Here is a 25,080-nt window from a genome sequence, read left to right as displayed (position 1 = left end):
CAAATTAGCGTTAGAGCGCAATTCCATAAAATCGCTGATGGGAGGGGAAAATTCTGCATGTGATTTACCGACAATACGCACAGTAAAGAACAAAGACGCAACCAGATCATTTCCATAATGACCAGCGCAATCTACCAAGAGCAGCACAAATTACCGCCTGGTTTAAGACATGCTTTTTTTGGGCATTAAATAAATACCAGTAATTTGACGAGCGCAAATGTTAGTAAATCGCGTTGCGTGATTCATTAATAATCTTCGTCTGAGAGAAGAAAGTCATATACAACTAGGATGGCTTGAGGGTGAGTAAATCATAGGGTAATTTTTTTATTTTTGGGTGAACTATCCCTTTAAATTAGTCAATTTTTAAGGCATCTTTACAGTTTGGTGGAACCAAATCTGGACTGCAGTCCACTAATTGGTTACCACTTCCTTAGATAAACTAATGATGAAAAGCGATTCTTATCATAACATAAAGTACTCTTCATTTAGAAAGGAGGAGTCACATATCACAGCAAAGTCTACGAAGCACTGCACTTTTCCTCTGAACTGCTGCTTTAGAATACCTGTCTGCTTGCCCGCCTGTCTGTCTGTCTGTTTGTCGACCTGTCGCTTGCTATTGAACCAGACATGCACACAGCTGCGCTTCTCTCTGTAGCTAAAGAGCAGGAGGTGTTGTATGATTGACAGTTCTGCAGGCTCAGAACAACGACCCAGCTGGAGATGAGACCCTGTGTTTATTTAAAGCCCACAAATCAATCATCTCTTCTCTTTCTATTACACTCACACATGCGCACACAAGCACATACCCCTCGTCTGATCTCCACTTGGAAAAAAAAAAAAAATTACATTTTTAAAGTTTTTCCAATCTACAGATGTTTCTCTCACTGTCCGTCTACATATTTTCTTCATGTATTTTAATCAAGAATCAAAAGTGCTTCATCCAAAGTCCCTTTCAAGAAAAGTCAGTTCACTTGGCAGACATCCAGGCTTTCAGGAATACAAAACCAACTCCAGTTGACTTGAATGGGGAAAATACCAAAATCTTAAAAACTGCTTACCACACTCAAATAGCATTAAAACAGTGTGTATTTCATGTTGGTTTGGCCAATGTCCATATGCAATTTCAAGTATGAGTTTCATGGGTTTCTATGTTAACCAGAGCATTTAATAGTACTCTGGGTTTTACTTCTTGGGTTCCGGAAGTAAAAATTACTATTATTATTACTTTTTAAATTTTACTGATGATTTGAAATATAACCTGAAATATAAAGATTCACAATTGTCTTATCATTTCATCCTATCACTTCATCCTTATGCTTGTTTGCTTTTTTAAAAATATATTTGGTTGAATTCACATTAAACATGCCCTTCCGAATCTTTGGAGACTCCACTAGTGCCAACATGCCACTGCTCTTTGTACTTTTTTACATTTTATCGAAATACAGTAACATACAAACATATCAAATCAAGCACAATAAAATTAAAGTGGCATTTTGATCTCCACTTTGAATCTCATATCCACGCCCAGATAAATCTCTGCTACTCCTCTGCACACTCTCAAGGGTAGAGAAGCACTGTGGGATTGATTAGAGCAGATCGATGGGCTAATCCACGAGAGCTGTGCACTATATCAGTCAGTGTGATGCTGCGGAGGAGCACATGTGGAGTTTTTGTTATCAGAGCTGCTGGTCCAGATGGCCCTTGTGAGGCAAGAAAGAAAAGTTGAAAATAAGGAGAAATGACAGGACTGGAATGTGTAAGGTCAGTCTGAGAACGAGAGATAAAGCGAGAGAGGAGGAGTGAGACGTGACAGCAGGACATCAGCAATAGGACTCACACAGTGAAAAACACTTTTTTCATAAACATTTTTATGATACCTTGAAAACCTTTAGGAAGGAAGTTTGTATTAAATCCTGCACTGGTGATGCACACAAACCCTTTCTGCATGCTGTAACTGTGAATAAGGATGAGGGATCCAGCAATTGTTGCTAACACCACACTCATCCATGTACAAAAGCCCTGAGAACACAAGCTGACAATAGCAGCCGTCACGCCTAATGAGTGAACACAGTCTGCCTGTACGGCACAGCACATAGCGGCTGAGGTAATGAGTCTGTTCAGAATGAATGTGAGAGGATGTGTGCTTTTATGTCTCGAACAACATCCACTGAAGATTTTCTTGTGTGAAGCTAAACCAACCATATCAAAGAGATCCCACTCTCATTAAAGGGGTCATACTGTAGATTCCACCCCCTGAGGTCTGCTTTAAAAAAAAAATCAATTTCTGAATTGCCTCAAGGTGCATAAACTGCAATTCAAAATTTTTTATTTTTTGCTGTACTGTGTCAGTAGGAAATATCAGTTTACATTTCCAAACATTCATTTTGCCATTAATTGTAATAATTCAGTGAGATTTTTGTTTGCACAAGGAGTCTGACAACAGCCAGTGCTCCACACAGAGATCTGATCTGATCATCATTCAGTCTGTCTGGAAAGACACAAAGAAACAGAACAAACTGAGACAGAATAAATCCAGAAGAACTGTGGCAACGTCTCCAAGATGCTTCAAGAAACCTACCTGCAAAGCTACAGTACTGTTAAAAGTTTAGGCACTTGTGTAAAATGCTGTAAATCGAGGATGCTGTCAAAAAAAAAAAAAAAAAATGTCATAAATACATTTTCTTTATGAATTAACTTCTATTAACTAAATGAAATCAACATTTGGCGTGAGCATCCTTTGCGTTTAAAGCAGCTTTTGCCCTAGGTGCACTTGCACATAGTTTTTCAGGTAGCTTTGCAGCCAGGTAGGTTTCTAAAATTACTTGTTTTTAAAATTAAAATTAACTTTTTTTATATTAAACAGTGGTTTACTGAATCTAGAGAAGTATGAGCAGACACGGATGACTTGCATGAGGTAAATTAAATGCTACGTGACATTTTGTTTACAACCTGTTTTACTGATGTCTTGCGTACTGAACCGAAAGACCCATACCGAAAATTTTTGGTATGAATATGCATACCGTTACACATATACAGTATATATCATTACACAGTGTTTTTGAATGTTGTTTGTTGAATTAAAAAAATTCAAGTGTGGAACACAAAAATTGAGAAAAGTCTCAATGTTTTTGTCAATGGGTATCAAAACTGTCTGGTTCCCAAAGCTCTTCATCTTCTTTTTTTTTTTGCAGAACAAAGAAAGGATTAGAACAACATGGGGTGAGTAAATGATGATGAAAGAATTTTCATTTTTGGATGAACTATCCTTTTAACTTTGTAAAAATTCAATAAAAGCCTCTTTCGTGGTCCGTACAAACTATAAAGATCAGAGATTTTGTAAAAAAATAAAATAAATAAAATATTGATACAATACATAAAACAAATACCAGCTGCTCACTTTTATCTGTAGTTTTTCTGGTGTTTAGCAATAATAGATAGCATCTGTCTTGCTTAGACTGCAACACCAGGGCTGCATCCGAAATTGCATACAATCCTACTATACAGTAGGTGAAAAACAGTATCTGAAGAGAGTAGTATGCTTGAATTCACAGTATTCATAGGCAAAATGTTCCCAGAAGACCTACTACTCCATGTCAGATTCTGAAATGTGCATCCAGTGGACACTTTACAATCCCATGAGGCCACAGGAGAGGAGTTGTGAATGGCAGTGAAGTGACGCAAGTGGCATTGGTAGGTCACACAACAATGACAACATGACAAATATAGTATGGCTGTATTACATTCATACTACACACATTCAAAAGTATGCGATTGCCCGTGACTTATATTACTTGTATGTGGGCAGTTCCAAATTCATATTTCAAAATTTCAGAACTACCCATTTTTGCAGCTTGCAGTATGCTTTCATAGTACAATGAATGAACTCATCTTAAAAGACTATGTTCATGATATAATGATGAAAGCCCTATTGACATGTATACACATTACACAGTGTACTATGCATTTTCATTTCTTAGCAGATGGATTTGCTGACCATGGAATGCTGACCGTTCAGAAAGCATCGAAAAGATACAAAAGGAATTCTTTGTACTGGCTCTTTGTTAAAAAGAAAAAGAAAAAGAGGCTTTCATTTGATATAGTGGATGGTTTCTCTTCCATAACTCACAATAAGAGTCAAGAGTGGCCACAGGGCTATACAGGATCATATTCATACAGTAAAGGATGCGACTACAGTGTCCAGTGATATGACAGAGTAATATTAGCAATCTCAGCCACTCAACCATTTGCTCACAGGACACATTTAGCCCTGTAATTCAATAACTCATTCTCAATGTTCAATGCTGGCAGTATGATTTATGACATATGCTGTACTGGGAGGGTGAATTCTTCCCGTCACTGTCCATCTACTTTCATTTTTGGTCAACCCTCTTGATGTTGATTGCAACTGAAATAATAGTTTACCCCATCATTTAAAACCCATCCATTTCTGTGACAGCACTGGGTGAATGTATTCACAGAAGCACTCTAGTACCTTCTCTTCAGAGTGACTGGATGCTTTTGATGCATATTTATGTAAAACTGTAGCCAAGAGCTAAATGTCGTGCCACAATGTTACTGATATACATAAAAATCTCTAATTAATGCAAGCTGAAAGTTTTTATACATCAACTGAGTTGCATTTGTACAATTATGGAAAATGAATCATCTCCATAACAGCACGGTAATGCTAATATCTTAATATGCATGCTAGCAAACATTAGTTGTATTATATTTGCATGAGGCTAAAAAAGACTGACCGAGAAAACAATGTTTCAAACATAAGCAAAAAATAAAGAGAGAGAAATGAGATGAAAGTATTAAAGGTGACAGCAGAGGAGGACGCAATGAGACAGTGAGTGACAGAAAGGGAAAATCAGAAAAGAAATGGGACAGGGAGAGAAGGAGAGACAAACAGGCACAAAGAGCAATGTGGAAGGTGTTTGATTATGCTATGATTCTTCTCAAATGTCAAAGGCTCTTCGCAAGCACTCTCACTTAGCTCTGACAGACAGAGAGATAAAGAGCAACAGAGAGAGAGTCGTCTCAACTCATAAATACTGGCAGATGGACAAAGGAGCTGGCCAGAGGATAATCAGATGATCCTCAGCGATCCTTCACTTTCATCCGCAGAAATTTGCTTAATTGATTTAACATGTTATAAAATCTTCATGTGCTAATGCATTCCAATATTTCTCTAAGGCAACTTAGATTTAATGTACTACACTAAAAATTTAACAGGACAGTTAAAATTGTGTCCTCATTTACTAACCTTGATTTTGTTCCAAACCCATATGACTTTATTTCTTTAGTGTAGATCTTTTGAAAAATGTCCTCGCCATCTTTTCCATTCAATGAAAGTGAATGGGTATCTGGGTTGTCGAGTATATAAAAGCAACATATCATTAATGTGGTCCATATTACTTGTCATGCAACAGTGTTGTATGAGGAAAACAACGAAATTTCATTCATTATTCATTGAAAATGTTGCCCTCATTTCAAATACTGTATAGATGATGTGAATGGAAACACACCATATGTAAGATTTTAGTGAGTCTTTTTCCTCACACAAAGCTTATCATATAGCTTCAGGAGACTTGAAAAAAATATATATATGGACTAATATATATATATATATATATATATATACTTTGATGTTATGTTGTCATTTTGGAGCTTGACATGCCAGATCCCTTTTCACTCTTATTATATGTAAAAGAGCGAGCAGTACATTCTTCAACATTTCTTCTTCATTTCTTGTGTTCTGCTGAAGACAGCAAATCACACAGGTTGTAATACAGGAGCTTTATTTTTAGGGGAACTACGCCTTTAAAGATCATTTTGTTTGTTAATTAAAGCCGTAGGGTAAACAGTGAGAAACTTCAAAGTTCAGCAGCTCTTCACAATAAGATTTGATTTGATATTAAACTAAAAAGCCATTTGTAAAGTTAGTTCATAATGCAGCCTGACAAATCCCAACAGATTAAACATGCAATAACTGTCATGCATATTGCATTATTCTGCTTGTATTCGGGTTGAATTCACAGCAAAAATGCTTTTGAATGTTTGAAAGAGAAATACCAGGAAAACCGTCTGCAAGCATAGCCTCAGTCTATAAACCATTCAAGACAAAGATGAAGAACATGATGTTTGATATTGTGTGATAAACTGGCTTGAAGCTAAAATGGGACCTTCAGAAGAGCACAGTGCAGAGCTGTAGGGGTCGATCGCTGCCCTCAAAGACACTTGTGGGATTGAGAAGGCTTGAGGAGATTTGTAAACCACATGGAAGAGAAACGAGCCAAACAAGCAGACGTTTTCAGCAAATAACACTGAGCCACAGCTCATCTGATGTCTGCCGATTACACTGATGAACTCTGAAACCAAAGTCAATAAGTGGGATGAAAGGAAAAGACAGATAAGGGAGGAAAAATGTGTTAAGTAAAGACAGACACAGAAAAGTGACAAAAACCCTAACAACACTCACAAAATAGACTGTATTCATTAAAATGAGCTATAGAAACACAATTCTACAACATTTTAATTCAAGCAATCAATGTAAATTCCAAGACAAAGGCCATGTGACTAATGTATTAAATCACCATATTGACCGCATATCCACAAAAAAAGCCAAAAACTGTAGAAAAGTATTAAAAATGTGTTAAAGCGGAGTGATTCATCAGAGAAACGCAGGCAGTGGTGTGGTGGTGCATACTGTATTTGCAGCGACCTGAGTTCAAATCCCGCTCAGTCCTTCTCATTTTCACTGCATTTAGTCGGCATAACTAAATTAATTTGGACAAAAAGACTACTAGACCAAATCCATTCAAACTATTTATTTTTGCTGAGAAGGCTTACAGTTATTTAATTGCATGGAAAAGCTTCCTGAATTTAATTATGTAAATGTTTTATTTTTGAATGAACAAAGGAGTTGAATACGATAAGGGGAAGCGATTAGGAAGCCAATGCTCGGGGAAGTTTAAAGGAAAGGTTTAAAGCAAAGGAATTCAATGCTGAACAATATACTAAATAACTGATTATAATGAAGCAGTAAAAAAAAGAAGGTTCTCTGTGCTGAAGAGGAGAGCTGAGGAACAGAGAAAGAGCAGAGAGAGGACGCTCATACTAATGATTCCTCTCTAACAAGACTCTGCTCGCTCTTTTATGTGGAGCTGCTCTGAGGATGCTTGAGGGAGAGATTCTTGTCAGACCCAGACCTGCACTGAAGTTCCACCATAGAGTACCCAGAGAAATCATACTTTATCCAGCTCTCACAATTGAACACATCTGCTACTGGCAAAAGGAAAGACAAAAATTTCAGGTGAAAAGGCCAGGATCAGAATCACGTCAACAAAGTAAATATTTAACTGTTGTTTCTCACACAGCAGGGAGAATAACTGGTGTTGTCTATTAAAAATAATTTTTTGGTGCAGAAATACATTAAAGTTAAACAAATATTTGAAACAAAAAAAAATGATGAAAACATAAAATTTTAAAATAAAAGTTATAAATAAATAATATACAAAATAGTAATATTTAAAGAGTTTATAAATAATACTAAAATCCCCAGTGAAAAATAAATATACTAAAATGTATTTGAAATACATTTATTTCATGCTAAGTATACTACAAATACATTTACATGTACATATTTATGTACTTAAACTGGTAGGCTATACTTAAAGTCTGCTAAATTTGAACAACTAATTTTGTGTTTAATGCACTTTAATTGTGTGGAAGTAGTGCTGAAGTCCACCTAAAGATACACTGAAGTATATCTGATTGTGCTAAAGTATACTTCATGTACACTTTAAATATCTTGCATTTAAAGACCAATATAAAATCATACAATCCTCATAAATAGTGACATTATAGCATATTTTAGGCTCAATACTGTATTAAGAAATGTGCATTGTGCACAAGTAGTAATCCAAATTGTTTCATTGTAATTTTTACATCAGTAAGTTTTGATTGATATGTCAGTAAATATGTTAATAGATTTGAACTTTTTAGTATGTAATGGTAACACTTTACAATAAGGTTAATTAGTTAACAACATTAGTAAACATGAACTAAGAATAAACAATACTTCTACAGCATTTATTAATCTTAGTTCATCTTAATTTCAGCATTTACTAATGCATTATTAAAATCACAAGTTGTATTTGTTAGTTAATGCACTGTGAACTAACATGAACTAACAATGAACAACTGTATTTTCATTAACTAACATTAACAAAGATTAATAAATAGTGTAATAAATGCATTGTTCATTGTTTGTCCATGTTAACTAATGTTAAGAAATGACACCTTATTGTAAAGTGTTACCTATGTAATAAATGTATTTTAAATATATTACTTTTTTTACTAGGTATAACACATACAAATACGTTAATAGCATTGTTTTGTAACATATAAGTCGGATGCAGAGGTGAGTGATAGTACGTGAGCGGGAGGAACAGGTGAGTAGCAGAGAACTGAATAGAGTGCTGATGAGATGTGGTGATGATAGTAACGATCTTGATGTCCACAGACGAGACGAGGGGGTCCACTGGATGCACACGGAACTTGGAGGCAGACGATCTGGGAGGAGAGGAGGACACAAGGAGCAGAAACGGGAGGTAAGGTATTTAAGTTAAGTATCTTTGAAAGGAGTATACTCAACGAGAGGGTCTTGGAGGTAGAGTCCATGTAGTGTTTACGAGATCGGACGCTGGCTGAACTGTGGCGTGTGCTTTTATGTTGGAGTTGATGACGGTGATGATGAGGTGCAGGTGAGCGTGATCAGAACTCGGGTGATGTGGATCGTTGTGATTGGTGGAGGGAAGGGCCTGACCGATTCGTGACAGTACCCCCCTCTCCATGGCCCGCTCCTGAGGGCCGACCTCGGCATCGTGGTGGTCTACCCCGGCCTCGGGGTGCTGGACGATCGGGGTGATTCGAGTGGAATTCTTCCAGGAGTGTGGGATCCAAAATATCCTCTCTGTGAACCCACGAGCGTTCCTCGGGACCGTACCCCTCCCAGTCTACGAGGTATTCCAATTTACCACCACAACACCGGGATTCCAGTATTTCTTTCACTCTGTACACCGCTCCTTCGTCCAGGATGAGAGGGAGAGGGGGTTCTTCTGTCTGGTCAGGCCCTGGGGAAACAGAAGGATAAAAGGGTTTGAGTAAAGAGACATGGAATGTGGGGTGAATTTTGTATTGTGGTGGTAACTGAAGTTTGTACGTGACAGGGTTGATCCGTTCCAGAATGGTGAAGGGGCCAACGAATCTGGGACTGAGTTTCCGGCTAGGCAGGCGCAGCCTAATGTCTCTCGTGGACAGCCAGACTTTTTGTCCTGGTTGGTATTCAGGAGTGGCTGATCTTTGGACATCTGCTGCCATCCTTTGTCTGCGCACTGCCTGCTGAAGCTGATGGTGTGCAGCGTCCCAGACTCTCTCGCTCTCTCGGAACCAGTAGTCTATCGTGGGGACATCTAATGGTTCTCCTGACCAAGGAAACAGCGGAGGCTGGAAACCGAGTACTCACTGGGAGGGAGTGAGTCCAGTCGAGCTCTGACGTAGGGAATTCTGGGCGTACTCGGCCCAGCCTAGGAACTGGTTCCAAGAGTTCTGGCGACCATGGCAGAAGGTTCTCAGGAAGCGTCCCACTTCCTGGATCTTGCGTTCGGCTTGCCCATTCGACTGCGGGTGATAGCCAGAGGAGAGACTTATGGTCACACCTAGGAGTGAGAAGAATGCTTGCCAAACTCGGGAGATGAACTGTGGTCCTCTGTCGGATACTATGTCTTCTGGAATACCATAATAGCGGAATATATGATTAAACAGGAGTTCTGCTGTCTGAAGAGCCGTAGGAAGGCCTGCAAGGGGTATGAGGTGAATCGATCTATGATGACGAAGATGCATGTGTTACCATCCGAGACCGGTAGATCTGTGATGAAATCCACTCCTCGGTGCGACTATGGACGATGAGGTATGGGTAATGGGAGGAGTTTGCCTGCAGGGAGATGACGGGGACTCTTGGAGATGGCGCAGGTGAAGCAGCCTTGTACGAACCTTCTCACGTCCCTGGCCATATTGGGCCACCAGAAGCTGTCTTGTAGCAGCGAGAGAGTAGCGTTGGCCCCTGGGTGGCCAGTACCAGGGGAAGTGTGAGTAGAGTGGATAAGCGGAGTGCGTTGAGTTCTTGGAACATATTGGTGATCGGGGGGACAGCCCGGCGGATTGGCTGGAGGGGTAGCAGAGGCGACTGGTGGCGAGGTCCATTGAATTGGGCTGGTAATGATCTCCGTGGGTAATATTGTTTCCGGTTCTTCCGTGTTTTCTTCGGGGTTGTGGATACGTGATAGGGCGTCGGCCTTTACATTTTTAGGACCAGGGCGATATGTGATCTTGAATTGGAACCGGGTAAAAAATAGAGCCCATCTGGCTTGTCGTGGGTTCAACCTCTTGGCATCGCAGAGTTTTTGTGATCAGTTAATACTACAAAGGGGTGTGCTGCCCCCTCCAGCCAGTGCCTCCACTCTTCCAAAGCTAGCTTGATGGCTAAGAGTTCACTGTTGCCGATGTCGTAATTTCTCTCTGCCGGGCTGAGTTTAACTTTGTTTTCCCCTTGAGTAGGTCAGTGAGTGGACTGGTGATGGTGCTGTAATTGGAAATGAACCGGCGATAGAAATTGGAGAATCCTAGGAATCTTTGGAGCTCTTTGACACTTGAGGGAAGGGGCCAGGAAGCGATTTCCTCCACCTTCCCCTTGTCCATGCGAATGCCACCACTATTGATGCTATACCCAAGGAAATGGACAGTGGACTGGTGGAAAGTGCATTTTTCGGCTTTGAGATAGAGATGGTACTCTCTTAAACGTCGGAGGACCTCCGCAACGTGTTGGCGATGTTCGGCCAGGCTCCGGGAGTAAATGAGGATGTCGTCTATTTAGACGATGACAAATCGGTGGAGGAACTCCCGGAGCACCTCATGCATGAAGCATTGGAAGACTGAAGGAGCATTTACTAGACCATACGGCATTACCCGGTGCTCATAGTGGCCGGTAGGGGTCACAAAAGCAGTTTTCCATTCATCCCCCTCTCGGATGCGGATGAGGTTATAAGCGCTGCGGAGGTCCAATTTAGTGAAGATGGTGGCACTGCGAAGTTGTTCCAAGGCTGTTGGGACAAGGGGAAGCGGGTATCGGTACTTGACTGTGATTTCGTTAAGTTTGCGGTAGTCGATGCAGGGTCTCAGGCCGCCATCCTTCTTGGCCACAAAGAATTAACTGGAAGTAGCAGGGGAGGTAGATGGGATGATGTTGCCTTGATTTAATGCCTCCTCAATATACTCCTCCATTGCCTTTTGTTTGGGGGGTGATAACGGATAGATCCGTCCATGTGGTACTGGCTCACCCGGTATGAGGTCAATAGCGCAGTCCCATGGCCGATGTGGTGGTTGCTGGGCAGCTTTCTTGGGACAGAAGACGTCGCTAAAGTGGGTATAACAGGATGGAATGTCGATGGATTGTTTCTCGACAGGACTCTCAATGGAGGTGGTATGAACCGGAAGTTGGACGGGCTCCTTGAGGGAAGGTCGTGGTAGCCTGGGGAAACAATGAGGGAAGCAGTTCTCATCCCACTTTAGGACTTCTCCTGTCCTCCAGGAGAGATGGGGATCATGCTGCACCAGCCATGGGCGGCCAAGGATGACATCCACAGTGGAGCCCTCCAGAACCAATAGATGGATTTCCTCCTGATGTAATTGCCCAATTTGCAGTAGTAAGGGTCCCACACTGTGGCAGACGTGATGTCGGGTGAGGGGTTTGCCCGTTATTGACTGGACCTCGTAAGCGGTCTCCGTGATCGAGGTCGGGAGTCGGAGCTGTCGGCAGAGGTTTCCAGAGATGAAGTTCCCCGCGGAACCAGAATCGAGGAGGGTGGTAACTGAAATTACAAAGGGGCCGGCAGTAAGCTGAGCACTGGTGGAAAGAGGGTTGAACTTAGTTATGGTAGGGCGTATGGTACTCACCAATGCCCGAAGAGGACGAATGGGGCACTCCAGGATCCTGTGCCTACTAGTTCCACAATACAGGCAGAGTCCTTGGGTGAGTCGTCTCTGTCTCTCTTTGAATGACAGGCATGTGGAGTCTGTTTGCATAGGTTCTGGAGGGTCACTGGTCTCTAGTTGGCATGTGGGAGGAGTGGCAATGGCTACAGAGGGATCCGTGGAGCAAGACTGTATGCGGTTAGAACATCGGATGGCCAATTGAATTAATTTTTCCAGACCGTAAGTGTCGTCATAGGCAGTGAGGTGAAGGCGGAGTTGGGGGTTAAGCCCTTGTCTGAAGGCTGTCAGTAGTGACGGTTCGTTCAAGCCGCTGGCCGCCGCTAGGGTTCTGAACTGGAGAGCATATTGGTGAATGGGCATCGTACCTTGTCGTAAACGATAGAGTTGTTCTCCCACGGAAGAATCTCCAGGCGAGCTGCCGAATACTTCTCGGAAATGGGTGATGAAGTTAGAGAACGTCTGAGTGGCGGGACCAGCTTGATTCAGTATCGTTTCCGCAGATCGGAGTGTGGGGCCTGTCAGGGAAGTAATCACAAATGCTATCTTGGACTGGTCTGTGGGAAACATGTGTGGATGTAATTCGATGGTGAGGGTACACTGGAGAAGAAAGCCATTGCACTCCTCCGCCAAACCAGAGAAGGGCGCTGGTCGGGCCATGGGACTGGCAAAAACGATAGGAGAAGAAGTGCTGGTAGTAGTGCGGGTTGTTGGAGGTGCAGGAGCGGATGGTACCGGAGGTGAAGGTGATTGGAGAATTATCCTCTTCAAGGAGTCCACTAGCTCCTGAAAGGGATCCGGAGAGCTCATCCTGTTCGTCGGTATATAAGGTAACATATAAGTCAGACGCAGAGGTGAGTGATAGTACGTGAGCGTTTATTGAACAGGTGAGTAGGAGAGAACTGAATAGAGTGCTGATGAGATGTGGTGATGATAGTAACGATCTTGATGTCCACAGATTTGTGGGGAAGACGAGACGAGGGGATCCACTGGATGCACACGGAACTTGGAGGCAGACGATCTGGGACGAGAGGAGGACACAAGGAGCAGAAACGGGAGGTAAGGTATTTAAGGTAAGTATCTTTGAAAGGAGTATACTCAACGAGAGGGTCTTGGAGGTAGAGTCCATGTAGTGTTTACGAGATCGAACGCTGGCTGAACTGTGGCCTGTGCTTTTATGTTGGAGTTGATGACGGTGGTGATGAGGTGCAGGTGAGCGTGATCAGAACTCGGGTGATGTGGATCGTTGTGATTGGTGGAGGGAAGGGCCTGACCGATCCGTGACATGTTTACTTGAAAACACTGTCCATTTTTTTAGTACCCAGCAAATCAGGTAATATTCGATATGCTAAAAAATGTCACAAGTGTTTATTTGGATATATGTCTGGTCAATTGTTTGCATCATTTGAATGAATTACTGCTGCCTTGATCAATAGAAAATGTACATCAGCAACTCTTAATAATACCGTTTAACATGCTTTCTGTGGACATGAATAGCTACACAGTAATTGAACCAAGATTTCTGTGAGTAAGGTACTTTACATAAAAAAGAGGAAAAGCCAATTATTTAATCACTTCATTTAAATACTCAGGCTTTTGCAAGGTAATAGCACACAGTAATTTAATGAATTTGGCCCCAGCGAGTTTCAGTGACCAACAATACTTATTGCACAGCTCTCTGGAATACTTTACTCTGATTGGTAAGTGGCAACATCTTTGCAATCAAATGACAATACAATGACCTTTGTTCCAGGAATTTCCTAGCTGTGCTACTTTAACACCTCTTTCTTCTCCTATTATTTTGCGCTGATTAACTGCACATTGTCCCTTTACAAATAAAGTGTACAGATCACAGTGATATCAATGCTGCAATATACAATGCAAAAGACATTTTACATTGTAATGCAGGACAACTCATAAATACACACAAGCACACACATGTAGTCCTACGTGTGTTGAATGGGGAGATTAGAGAGCAGTAATGTGTAATTGAGGATATGGCCTGTAAACGTGGGCTGGTAATTACACTGGGCGGCATTTCTCTACGGCCTCTACAGTAATAGGTAAAGTGATAATGGAATTAGTGATTGCCACTTACACCAGAAGGACTCGTGCTGGCCTCCATTAACCATACACGCACGTCTATAGGCCTGTGCACACAAACACACACACACACAAACAGTCTTTCTTTCACACACTTACAGCTCGCAGAATCAGAGCCCACAACAGCAGCATTTAAATGCAAATGCATCTTGATTAAAAGGTAAAACTGAGCAGGTTACAACCTGCCCCTCTCACGTCACCCCTGTACACTTGGCGTCAGTAAATACACAACCATTTATGTTTTTTGACTCTTGCAGCTCCTTTTTTATGTAAAAAGCCTTATACTCACTTAAAAGCACGTAGGATCCAAAAAGGTGGCTTGGTGTTTAAACATCCTTTCCTATTGATTTTTCCCCCTTGTATCTTTCTCTATTTGTCCCTTTGGCTGACTGTAATGGATAGAGACATTTGTGTAGCAGAGGTTTAATATATAGGTAGGCAGGACTATAATTTAAGAGGTCGGTGAGAATGATCCTTACTTCATTATGTGTTGGAGAATGTCCAGGAGTTTGACAAACACATACACACACATAAACGTTGGCAAATGCAAAGGGAATATGAAGGGAAAGTGACAGAAGATGAAAAAGCCAATAACATGTATCTTTGTGATAAGGGTCGGTGGCCCGTGGGGGTTTGGTTATTACTTGAAGATGAGAGAACACTCTTATTTTTGTTAGCGCAATTAAAAGCTCCTTGAGTGGTACTCCTGGGATAAGGAAAAAAGGTTCAAACATAACAGAATTACAGTTTAATTAAATGCCAACAATGCTGGTGAACACTGGGAGAAAACCAACACAGACGAGAGTAGACAGTGGGGACCAAAATGCCTCTCTATTTTGCATATTTGAAATGTAATAAAAACATTAATTTATTTCTATTTATGTTACTATTAAATTGTTTTAAAGACTGATTTAAAAATGTAATAGTAATAAAATGAATGAATGAATGAATAAACAAATAAAATAGTAATAAAATTATATAATAAAATGTTAAGAGAAAAAATTAATAAAACGATTACAAATTATATTAGCATCACAGCAATTTTAGTGAAATAGTTCAAAATCCTGAAACTTAAATTAAATAGCCCATATTTTAAATGTTTTCTCTGATTTTGGTATGCTAGATCAACTGTTTATTAAATCAGTTTGATAGTTTCATGAAAATATAATAAAAATTAGTTTTATAAAAATATAATAACTTAATACACAAATAATCAGCACAATATTTTTAGTGAAACTGTTCAAAATCCTAAAAACTAAATTAGATTTAAGCCCATATTTTTAATGTAGTCTCTGACTTTTGTAAGTCAGATCAATGTGAATATCAAATCAGTTTATGCTTTATAAGGATATAATAAACTAATACTAAAATAAGAATAATACTATTACAAATGAATAATTATGTCAACAAATATTACAAATTATATTAGCATAACAATTTTAGTGAAATTGTGCAAAATCCTAAAGCCTAATTTATATTTTGTAGCCCATATTTTGAATGTGGCCTCAGACTTTTTTTGTTAGATCAATGTGAATATTAAATCAGTGTGAGTTCTGAATTAATGCTTTCAATGACATGACGAATTAATGTTTTTCCTCGGATTTATATCAGATCCTTTAGGCAAATGACTAACTATGCCTTGAATATTGACTTAAATTATATATCCACGGGCCGTTGTTTTATTCAGGGCACCAGAACATTTTAAATGGCTCAAACTCTCTTAAAATGGGTACTTGGCCAGTCAGCATAAAGTAAAGCTGATATTGCTGGATTCTGTGCACAATGACTGAATAATACTTCCTGAGGAAGGTGAATAAATATTCCATGTGCCCCTGTTGACTTCCCCTAACATGTGAAATGGATTAAAAAATATATGCATTTTATAAGGCCAAAGGACTGACAAAGCAGTTTTCAAAAGGACCTTATAGGTGGTATCCGCAGGTTGTATACCAGTGAACAGTGAGAGAGTGAGGGAGAAACAAATATATTTCCACCCCTCCAGTGCTGTATGTACAGTGAACACAACAACACATCAATCTTTCTCCCGCCTGTCACATAGTGAGGCTGAAGAGATTGAAGCTGAGCTGTCAGCGATGTTTCAACCACAGCATCAGAGCAAAAGCAAGAGGAAGCCATGTAAAAGAGACCACAATGTTGTCAAGACTGCTTTAAGTACCACTTTCATGTTTCATGATTTCATGACAGATTGAACACTGACTGAAACACATTGTTGTGGACTGTAGACCAGTGCTTGGCTTGTTCAATGATATGGAAATAAAATAAATATACTGACTCCTTGTGTGCCTATTTGCAAGCTCCCACTTGCTACAATAATGCAATGTCTTAATTTGGTATTTTTCTAAATACAAATCTAAATATATGTGACTAATTAACCAGTACATGATGTAATTAATTTAATAAAAATATATATTTATCATAAAAACACTGGTTTTACACAGGTTACTTAACGTCAGCGTTTTGATAAATCAAATTATACGCATTAAAAGCATTACCGACAGCCGTTCAAGCATCATATGTGACCCTGGACCACAAAACCAGTCTTAAGTGTCAATTTTTCAAAATTGAGATTTATACATCATCTGCAAGCTTTCCATTGATGTATGGTTTGTTAGGATCTGACAATATTTGGCTGAGATACAACTATTTGAATATCTGGAATCTGAGGGTGCAAAAAAATCTAAATATTGAGAAAATCGCCTTTAAAGTTGTCCAAATTAAGTTCTTAGCAATGCATATTATTAATCAAAAATGAAGTTTTTATACATTACGGTAAGAAATTTACAAAATATCTTCATGGAACATGATCTTTACATAATATCCTAATGATTTTTGGCATAAAAGAAAAATTTATAATTTTGACCCATAGAATGTATTTTTGGCTATTGCTACAAATATACCCAGCGACTTAAGACTGGTTTTGTGGTCCAGGGTCACATATTACCATTTCTTTGATCTTCACCAATTACAAACACTGCTGTCATCAAATATTGCCACCTATTTTTATAATTGATGATGGCTGATGGTTAATTACAGTTGACTACATTTCTCTACATTACACCGTGATGACTGAATGAAAATGATTTAAGTAAAAACTATCCTCCATTATTTAAGCTTGCCCTTTGGATGAACACTGAGATTTATTTATTCCAGTTAGAGAAGAAAACAGCTACAATCCTATTTATTTACAGGCCTAGCCAAAATGTTATTTTATAGCACCTTTCTCAAGCTCAAGGTCACTTTACACATGAAAAAAGGCATTAAAGACATTGCATTAAAAGAAAAACTGACCTACAGTATACACTACCATTCAAAATTTTGAGATCAGGTTTAAAAAAAATTAATTCATATTTTTATTCAGTTTGACAGCACTAAAATATATACAGTGCCCTCCAAAAGTATTGGAACAGTGAGACTAATTCCTTTATTTTTGCTGTAGACTGAAAACATTTGGGTTTGACATCAAAAGATCAGAGAGATCAGCATTTCAGCTTTTATTTACAGGTATTTTCATCTGGATCTGACACACAACTTACAAGATATCACCTTTTGTTTGAACCCACCCATTTTTCATGTTACCAAAAGTATTGGAACATGTGACTGACAGGAGTGTTTTGTTGCCCTGGTGTGTCCTATTAATTTGTTATTCAAACAATAAATAGCACTGAATGTCTGCGCTCAGTTTCAGATCTGTGCAGACTGCATTTATAGTTAGTTAGACGTGTAACCAACATGAAAACCAGAGAGGTGTCTATGGGTGAAAAACGAGCAATTGTGAAGCTGAGAGAAGATGAAAAATCAATCAAACCATTGTACAAACGCTGGCAATAGCAAGTACAACCATTTGGAATCTCCTGAGGTAGAAAGAAACCACTGGTGTACTAAGTAACACACCTCGAACGGGTAGATCAAGGAAAACATCAGCAGTTGACGACAGAAACATTGTGACAGCTGTAAAGAAAGACCCTAAAACAACTGTTAGTGACATCAGCAACAACCTCCAGTGGGCAGGAGTGAAGGTATCACAATCTACTGTTCGCAGAAGACTTCATGAACAAAAGTACAGAGGCTACACCAGAAGATGCAAACCACTCATTAGAGAGAAGAATAGGAGACGAGCCTCAAAAATTCTGGGACAAGGTTTTACGGACTGATTCTATGGACCAAAGTGATGGAAAAGCTAAAGTTTGGAGAAAGAAAGGATCTGCTCATGATCCCAAACATACAAGCTCATCTGAAACACAGTGTACACAGGTGTACATTATAGTACACATTACACAGGTAATGTAATGGCTTGGGCTTTCATCGCTTCTTCTGGGACAGGCTCAATAATCTTCATTAATGATGTAACACATGACAGCAGCAGCAAAATTAACTCAGAAGTCTTCAGAAATATTTTGTCTGACAATTTACAGAAAGATGCAACCAAACTGATTGGGAGATCCTTCATCATGCAGCAAGATAATGACCCAAAACATAGTGCCAAAACAACAAAGGAGTTCATCAGGGAAAGAAGTGGAAGGTTTTAGACTGGCCAAGTCAATCTCCAGACTTAAACCCTGTAGAGTATGCATTTTACCTGCTAAAGAAGAGACTGAAGGGAGTAACCCCCCAAAACTGAAAGAGGCTGCGGTGAAAGCCTGGAAAAGCATCACAAAAGAAGAATGCAAACGTTTGGTGATGTCAATGGGTCACAGACTTGATGCAGTTATTGAAAGCAAAGGATTTGCAACTAAATATTAAGTCTTATTCACTTTAATCTAGTTTAAGTCAATCTGTTCCAATACTTTTGCTCACATGAAAAATGGGTGGGTTCAAACAAAAGGTGATATCTTCTAAGTTGTGTGTCAGATCCAGATATGAATACCTGGAAATAAAAGTTGAAATGCTGATCTCTCGTCTCATATTCATCTTTTGATGTCAAACCCAAATGTTTTCAGTCTACAGCAAAAATAAAGGAATTGGCCTCACTGTTCCAATACTTTTGGAGGACACTGTATATAAATTAAGTATAGAACACGTCACCATTTTTCTCAGTAAATATATTTCTAAAGGTGCTGTTGACATGAAATTTTCACCAGGGGTCCGTTCTTCGTACCTCGCTTAATAGATCTGAGATGATTTGAAAGATTCCAGATCTTATAATCCTGATAACTGATCTCTGGCTAATTTGGTTCTTCAAATGAATTTGCGTATTTGATTAAAATATCTGGATTAAGTTGTCTAAGATTACTGCGCATTCTCGCGTTCCCCGAAAAGGGCAGATGTATCGATACTCGAAACCACGATCAGCAATGCAGCGATTGGCTGGCGGCAAGACAGCAACGTAATGACATCATATAATTAAAGACACATGATGAAAAAGTTTACACATTTCTGGACCTTTATAAGGAAACAGCCAAGCGAACAAAACTACATAAATGTTATAATAGATTAATTAAATGTGCACTGTTTTTATTTATTTATTTTTTTTTTTTTTGCATGATTCCCAATTATTTATATTCACAATTTCTAGTATTTGTATAGGCTTTACATTTTTATTTTAATGTTGTAATTAGCAATTCATTTAATTTTATCTTTGAAGCAGATTTGTTATGTGACAGCATTAAAGTTTGTTAAGGGTCAAGATCATGTTATCTGCATCTCCTCCGCTCCAAGCCACTCCCATAACATCTGTCACCACTCAAATTAATGCACGACTCAGATTAACTGTATAGTATGTGTGTAAGACTCCAGTACAATTATAAAGTAATTATTTTATCATGAATAAATGTATCAATGAGTAAAACTGGCTGTGTCTGTAGATTTCAGTCCTGTCTTGTGTTTCCCCTCCTCTCCTGCCCATATTTGGTTTGTTCCTGTTCCTGTCATTATGAGTTCCCTATCAAGTTCGGTCTCTCGACACTGCGTAGCTTACGCTTGGGGGTAATCCCCCTCCTCCCGAAATACTGAAGTCTTATTGCATCACGCCGGTAAATCTTACCGGCCAATGACGCTCGAGCGCTCGAGCTAGGGGCGGAGCCACCCACTGTATAGGTCGACGTCCAGCGTCATTGCCCCGGAATCTTTCTCCTTCACGAAGCAAGCATCGAAGACTTGAAGAATTTACTCACCGAGCCGTTAACTCTTCTCGCCGTTGACAACGCCCTAAGAGGACGCCATTCGTTTTAGTTCCCCTTTGGCGATCCGGCAAGAAGACGAGATGTCACTTAAGGAGTGCTGTGCATGCGGGGGCCCAGTTGAGCTCCCTGATGCACACGACGCGTGTGTCTTCTGTCTGGGCCGAGCCCACGCAGAGGCCGCACTGGATGGGCCTGACTGTCCTTCCTGTGAAGAAATGTCAGTCAAAACCCTCCGGGCCAGGATTTCCGTTATCCTAAACTGCGCACCGGCTAATCCATTGCCTCCGCCCCCCGTCGCCGTCGAGCCGCGGGAGGAAAGGCCGAGGCAGCCACGTGCAGTAGGCCCCTCCGATGAACGCATGTCGACTCAGTTCTTGCATGCTCATCACTCAAGAGAGCCACCTGTTTCTTACACGAGGTCCAGCCACCGCCCCTCGGATGATGCGCGGGACCTGGTCTCGTTTGGTGCTGCAGAGGATGAAGTGGACGTCGATGACGACGCTATGTCAACTGCAGCCTCTGGTTCAGGTGACTGGTCCGCCTGCCAGGAGTCAGAGGCTTCACACAGCGAGGTGCGCGAGCCCTCGGCTCCGATCGAAGAGGAGCTGGTGAAGATCCTGTCTGAGGCTGTACAGGACCTGGGTCTGGATTGGTCGCCCCCTGAGCAACCAGCTAAGAACAGGTTGGACATGCAGTATCTGCAGTCGGGCCGCCAGATTGCCGCCCCCCAGAGACCAGCTCCCTTTTTCCCAGAGGTCCACGAGGCGGTCTCGCGGTCTTGGCGCTCCTCCTATTCGACCCGAGTCCAAGCCGCGGGATCGCGTATGCTCTCCTCTGTCGACGGAGCCGACCGCTGGGGCTATACTAAGCCGCCGCCCGTCGAGGAGGCAGTTGCAGCACACCTGTGTCCGTCCGCACGTGGGTGGAAATCTGCGCCATCGCTTCCATCGAAGCCGTGCCGTACCACAAGCCACATCGCGGATAAGGCTTACATGGCAGCCGGCCAAGCAGCGTCTGCGATCCACACTATGGCCGTTCTCCAGGCTTTCCAAGCCAAAATGCTGCAGACGTTGGATGAAGAGGGGCCGGACTCTGCCGCCTTCAAAAAGCTGCGTTCGGCCACTGACTTGGCGCTCAGAGCCACAAAAAAGACGGCCCAAGGAATCGGCCGTTGTATGGGCAATCTTGTCACGCTTCAGCGGCATCTTTGGCTGACGTTGACCGACATGAGGGAGTCGGAGAAAGCTCAGCTGTTGGACGCGCCCATATCCCCGCTCGGCCTGTTTGGGGATGCTGTGGGCTCGTTTTCTGAGAAGTTTCTGGAGGCCCAGAAGCAGACGAAGGCGATGAGCCATTTTTTGCCGAGGAGAGATCGGTCCGCGGCGCCTCCGCCACATTCCAGGTCCTCTTCTTTGCAGCGTCCAAAAAGGCGGGAATGACCGCCGCCTACTCCTTCCCATACTAGGGCGAGGGTGGACCCGGAGCCGGCCGTGAGACCAAAAGCGAGGCAGTTCCGGTATCCAAAGAAGATGGGACCCTGTCCCTCTAGTGCTGGACCAGATCCTCAGCAGCGTTCCTGACGGGATTGGTCCGAGGGGGAAGCGGCCGTCCGGAGAGATGGACGACGGGCCGCTTCGCAAGAGAATTCGTCTTGCTGTTTTTCACCTGCCTGTCCCCTTGCATGTTGCAGGCGACAGGGGGAAATGTTTGTTGTCAATAAAGTTTGCACAAAAAAAGCACAAAACAAACACTGTTCGGCAAAAGAGCTCTTTTCCCCCTCAGAATTTTCCCCAATCGCGCGCTATGAGCAGAGTCCCGTTTCTGAGCGGCGCTCTGCAGGGCGCAAGCCCCACGCGCCCTCTCAGTCTAAGCACGAGTGTTCCCCCAGCTCATGCTGGCGGTCCAACCGGTGCGGAAGACGTATACGATGCCCCTCTGGTGGTGGGCGGCTTCCCATCATCAGACAACGAGCCGGTTCAGGCGCGTCACGGGGCGCTTCTACCCCTTTCTCACTACTTGGACGCGTGGCGCACGCTTCCAGGAGTGTCAGAATGGGTGCTAAACACAGTTTCGAGCGGGTATACGCTTCAGTTCGCACGCAGACCACCCCGCTTCAGTGGCGTGAGGATGTCAGATGTGCAGAGCAGGGACGCACCAGTGTTGCGAGCAGAAATTCTCTCTCTCCTTGCAAAACAGGCGATAGAAGAAGTCCCCCCAGGGAATATGGAGTGTGGCCTTTACAGTCGCTACTTCCTAGTCCCCAAAAAGGACAGGGGGCTTCGACCTATTCTGGATTTGAGACCACTGAACCGCGCGCTCGCAAAGCGCTCGTTCAAGATGATAACAGTGAAACAGATCCTCACGCACATTCAGCCCGGGGACTGGTTTATCTCGGTGGACTTGAAAGACGCCTATTTTCACATTCAGATAGTCCCTCGTCACAGGCGCTTTCTAAGATTCGCGTTCGAGGGCAGAGCTTATCAATTCAAAGCTCTCCCGTTCGGCTTGGCTTTGGCCCCAAGGTCTTTTACGAAGTGTATCAATGCAGCGCTTTCCCCTCTCAGGCAGAGTGGAATTCGCATCCTGAATTATCTGGACGACTGGCTTGTTATAGCCCAGTCACGGGATACACTGGAAAGCCACAAATGTCAGCTTCTAGAGCATCTGAAGCACCTTGGTCTGACGATCAATATGCAGAAGAGCAAGCTTCGCCCCACACAGGCCATCGCATTCTTAGGAATGGATTTGGACTCGCAATCGATGAGAGCGCGTCTCTCTCAAGAGCGAATGCGAGCTTTGACCAGCGCTCTCACCTCGTTCAAGCCAGGGAGAGTGGTGACTCTGAAATGCTTTCAGAGGTTGTTGGGCCGTATGGCAGCAGCGGCTGTGGTGTGTCAACTCGGGCTTCTGCATATGAGACCACTTCAGCTATGGCTGAAATCCCGGGTGCCAAACAACGCGTGGAAGAACGGTCAGTTGCGCGTCTTGGTGACCCGCAAATGCATGCAGACGTTAGCCCCCTGGTTCAACACAAGGATGTTCGAGCAGGGAGTCTCGATGGGCAGAGTGGTCAGCAGAAAAATTGTCACTACGGATGCGTCATTGACGGGCTGGGGAGCCCTTTGCGACGGCAGACCGGCTTATGGCACTTGGACGAATGCGCAAGCGAGGTGGCATATAAATTGCCTAGAACTGAAGGCAGTATTTTTAGCTTTGCAGGGCTTTCTTCCACTGGTAAAGGATCGACACGTCCTGGTCCGGACGGACAACACGACGGTGGTATCCTATATCAACCATCAGGGAGGTATTCGTTCACGCTCGCTTCAAAGGCTGGCGGAACGTTTCCTCCTTTGGGCGGACAGAAACTTTCTGTCGATCCGAGCAGTTCATGTTCCAGGCAGTCAGAACTGCGGCGCAGACATGCCGTCCAGGGGTGGTCCAGTTCACGGGGAATGGAGACTGCACCCGCGGACCATCCAGCTGATTTGGAGCCTGTTCGGAGAGGCGGAGATCGACTTGTTTGCCTCAGAGGAGAATGCGCATTGCCAGCTGTTCTTCTCGCTGACAAACGCACCTCTGGAGGGGGATGCTCTTTCGAGTCGCTGGCCCAAGAAGCGCAAATATGCCTTTCCCCCAGTGAAGATTATGCCGCTAGTGCTGCAGAAAATCAGAGAGGAAAGGGGGACGGTGCTTCTGGTTGCGCCGAACTGGCCCAACCAGCCATGGTTCCCGGAGTTGATAGAGCTTCTAACGGCTCCCCCGTGGCCGATTCCGTTACGGAGAGATCTCTTATCGCAGGCAAAGGGCTCGGTGTGGCACCCCAGACCGGAGCTATGGAACCTGCATGTTTGGCAAGTCAGCGCAGAGGCAGTCGCTGAATGTATCTCAGCGAGTCTTGGATACAATTGCTGAGGCCAGAGCCCCGTCTACCAGGCGTCTGTACAATCTGAAATGGAAAGTTTTCACTTCATGGTGCATGTCGAAGGATGAGGACCCAGCCAGCTGTGATGTGTCTGTCATTCTATCGTTTCTGCAGGAATGCTTGGATGCTGGACGCACGCCATCTACTCTAAAAGTGTATGTGGCTGCTATTTCAGCTTTCCATTCACCTATTTTGGATCGTTCAGTCGGCAGGCATCATCTGGTGGCCAGCTTTTTAAGAGGAGCGCGGAGGTTGCACCCCTTTCGTTCTAATTTGGTACCAGTGTGGGATCTGTCCTTAGTGCTTAGTGCACTTTCTGACCTTTGAGCCGCTGTTTTCGGCAGAGTTGAGAGTGCTCTCGTTTAAGACAGCACTCTTGCTTGCCTTGGCATGTGGTAAAAGGGTGGGTGACTTACATGCACTGTCTACGAGCACTGCGTGTATGGAATTTGGTAAGGATGACTGTATGGTCAGACTGCAGCCAAGACGGGGATATGTGCCTAAAGTGCTTTCTACGTCGTTTAAAGCACAGGTCATTACGCTTCAAGCGTTTGCTCCTCAGGATTCGGAGCCAGCGACACACCCGCTATGCCCAGTCCGTGCTCTGCGAGTTTATCTGGAGAAGACTAGTCATTTCAGACAAGCAGAACAGCTGTTTATATGTTTTGGTGGCCGTACCAAAGGACTGCCAGTGTCGAAGCAGCGGCTGTCACATTGGATTGTGGAAGCGATCACGTTGGCGTATGCTTCTAAGAATGAGGTCTGTCCGTGGGGGGTACACGCCCATTCCACAAGAAAAATGGGAGGAGCTGGAGGGCGTTGGTTTCCCTGAGTATCCGATGAAGCAGTTAACGGGCTCGG

At 42.7% G+C, this 25,080-nt stretch overlaps 1 protein-coding gene across 4 annotated transcripts in view; it reads right to left on the bottom strand.

Moving 5' to 3' along the window:
* klhdc8b (kelch domain containing 8B) overlaps window positions 1–25,080 on the bottom strand; it is a 155,427-nt gene that overhangs the window by 21,182 nt on the left and 109,165 nt on the right. For 2 of the 4 annotated variants that reach the window (XR_009268834.1, XR_009268835.1), the window contains 2 exons: window positions 8,443–9,140; window positions 6,948–7,290 (listed from right to left, as the gene is read on the bottom strand). The exons of the other annotated variants lie outside the window; for them this stretch is intronic. The gene's annotated coding sequence lies outside the window, so the exon portion shown is untranslated. Of the gene's footprint in view, window positions 1–6,947; window positions 7,291–8,442; window positions 9,141–25,080 lie in introns of those variants that run through there. 4 annotated transcript variants of the gene reach the window in all.

This window comes from Onychostoma macrolepis, chromosome 23 (assembly GCF_012432095.1).
Source record: "Onychostoma macrolepis isolate SWU-2019 chromosome 23, ASM1243209v1, whole genome shotgun sequence".
NCBI lineage: Eukaryota > Metazoa > Chordata > Actinopteri > Cypriniformes > Cyprinidae > Onychostoma > Onychostoma macrolepis.
This window is presented reverse-complemented; position numbering and strand designations above follow the sequence as displayed.